This window comes from Benincasa hispida, chromosome 7, assembly GCF_027475165.1.
Source record: "Benincasa hispida cultivar pf3 chromosome 7, pf3_genome.v1.1, whole genome shotgun sequence".
NCBI lineage: Eukaryota > Viridiplantae > Streptophyta > Magnoliopsida > Cucurbitales > Cucurbitaceae > Benincasa > Benincasa hispida.
Genome location: NC_143484.1, coordinates 15878161 through 15881057, shown reverse-complemented (window position 1 = coordinate 15881057; position 2897 = coordinate 15878161). Strand labels below are relative to the sequence as shown.

Genomic DNA, 2897 nt, shown 5'->3' with positions numbered 1-2897 from the left:
TACGTTTTAGTAGTAATAGAAGTAGTTTGGTATTTACATGAATTTACACTGGTCATGTGATGTTGGACATAACACTTCTCCAATAAGCAAGAAACATGTAGAGCAATCAAATAATACAAAACCTCTATTACTAGGATTTATCGTCGGAATGATCGTTATTTAGGAATTAGTATATTAGAGTCAAAGTGATACATATGTTGTAGACAACAATGGGCGTAGCTTCAAGAATTTAATTGGAATTGAACATTTTGACGGCCTACCTACTTTAATTAATATCTTTTATCACTCTGTTTCTCAATTTCCACTAGAAAAAAAAAAAAAAAAAAAAAGCACTTTTGCTCCTTGTTTGTTCACCGACAAATCAACATTTTTGTATATTCCCACTCTCTCCCTTATCTTTGTTTCTCTATCCACACACGTCTTTTTGCACCACATATACATCATCTCTTTTTCCTCCTATCCTTTTCTCATTCATCTTTTTGTTTTAACTTTCTCTCTATTGCTTCTTTCCTTTCTTGGTTCGAAAGAAAGGAGACAAATTTTGGAAGCTCGCAAGAGGACATATATTCCCAATCCTCATTTCTCGTGAGTTTATATATATATCTTCGAATACAAACTTTAACATATATTTGTTTGCATATTATTAGCTACTTTAGATCTACACTAATTTATTCATGGATTACGTATATATTATAATTGTTTGTAATATTTAAATTTACTGAACAATGTTTAGATCCTTATTTAGTTACTTGACTAAACAATAACTTTAAATTTTGATTTCATAAATGGTTATTTATATTATGTCAAAGCTTTTATGTTCTTAGGAAGGTAGCAGAACACAGATCAATCCCATATTTCCTGTTCAATTTGCTTCATCAAGCTTCAACATTCATCTGAATTGGTCTGATTTCATCATTTCCAGGGAGAGAAAAAAAAAAACTATGGAAGAAGCCCCTTCAAGCCTGCACGTAGCAATGTACCCTTGGTTTGCTTTTGGCCACTTGATTCCATTTCTCCAAATTGCCAACAAGTTAGCCAAGAAAGGCCACAGAATCACCTTCTTCGTTCCAACAAAAACTCAACCCAAATTGCAGCCTTTCAATCATTTTCGAAATCTCATTACCTTTGTCCCCATCACTCTTCCTCATGTTGATGGCCTCCCTCTTGGAGCTGAAACTACTGCTGATGTTTCTCACCCTTCACAGATCCCTCTCCTAATGACTTCCATGGACTGCACCGAACCCCAAATCGCGTCTCGACTTCAAGACATAAAACCTGATGCCATCTTCTTCGATCTTGCGTATTGGGTGCCAAAACTGGCATGTCAATTGGGCATTAAGTCAATTTATTATATTCCTATTTCTGCAGTCACAATGAGTTATATTGAGGGCAAATTATGGGAATTTCCTGGACATAGTAATTTAACTGGAGATCATTTTATGCAGCCACCTCCTGGTTTCCCAAGTTCCTCAATCAAGCTTCAAGCTCATGAGGCTCAATATTTGGCATCCCTTAGCCATTGGAGATTTGGCAGTGATATCCCTTTCTTTGAGCGCAGTGCCACTTCATTATCCCAATGCAATGCTATGGCATTGAAATCATGTAGGGAAATTGAAGGGCCTTTTATAGACTATCTGCAAACTATAGTAAAAAAGCCTCTTCTCCTGTCAGGAATTGTGGATTTACACCCAGTAATCACAACTTTAGAAGAAAGATGGGTAAAATGGTTATCAGAGTTCAAGTCTGGCTCGGTCATATATTGTGCATTTGGAAGTGAGTGTACTTTGACCAAAAACCAATTCCAAGAATTGCTGTTGGGTCTTGAGCTTTCAAATTTACCATTTTTGGCTGCTCAAACCGCCTGATGGCATCGACACGGTCGAGGCTGCCTTACCGGAAGGATTCGAACAGAGAGTTCAGGGGAGAGGGGTAGTATATGGAGGATGGATTCAACAACAACAAATTTTGGATCATCCATCAATTGGAGTCTTTGTTACACATTGTGGATCAGGTTCTGTATCCGAAGCATTGGTTAAGAAGTGTCAGTTGGTGTTGTTGCCTCGTATTATTGATCAATTTTTTGGAGCAAGATTGATGAGCAAATTCTTGGAAATTGGTGTGGAAATTGAGAAAGGGGAGGAAGATGGGTTTTTTAGCAAAGAAAGTGTGTGTAAGGCAGTGAAGACGGTGATGGATGAAGAGAATGAAAGGGGGAAAGAGATCAGAGCAAACATTGCAAAGTTAAGAAAGTTATTGCTTGACAAAGATTTGGAGGAATCTTATATCAACGATTTCATCCACACTCTCAATGGTTTGATTGTATGAGTAGCAACGAAAGTCTCTTGTTTCTTGTACTTGGACTTAACTATATTTTTCTATGTTAAAATGTTAGTACAAACTTAATTTACAAGTAATTCAGTTGGTTGTTTTTTCTTTTGAAATTATTGTTGTTGGTTTTGATTTAGGGTACTGACTTTTATAAAGGAGTTAATGGCCTAATGCCTTAATGGGTTTGATTAAAGAAGAATTTCAAGGTTGATGTATTAGTGAGTAGTTTCTTATTTGCCTATAAATACCTGTAATGTTTTCATTTCAATAAATATAAAACTCAACATCCCTCCACCATTTTTTGGTGAATGATGTACCAGTTGTGTTTCCCAACTTTCTTTGTCTCAAATTAGTTTCAAGCTTTTTTTTTCCACTAAATGAGAATGTCAATTGCAGGTTGATCATTTTCCCCTTTTTTTTTCAAGCTTTGAAAAAATAGAATTATGAAAGAGGATGACACTGAAGAGAGAAGAAAAAACAAACGGTGGGGAGGAGAGATGGGATTGAGATTGAGAGAGAGAAAATACTTTTCTTAGTTTTAATTGAAATTTGTATTTAAAATAATTAAA

General features: G+C 35.7%; 1 pseudogene across 1 annotated transcript; it reads left to right on the top strand.

The window, feature by feature from the left end:
• Positions 1-454: 454 nt before the first annotated feature.
• On the top strand, positions 455-2441 carry LOC120070113 (cyanidin 3-O-galactoside 2''-O-xylosyltransferase FGGT1 pseudogene; annotated as a pseudogene). Its single transcript, XR_016530411.1, has 2 exons — positions 455-585; positions 923-2441. The product of XR_016530411.1 is annotated as a cyanidin 3-O-galactoside 2''-O-xylosyltransferase FGGT1 pseudogene (transcript).
• Positions 2442-2897: the final 456 nt, after the last annotated feature.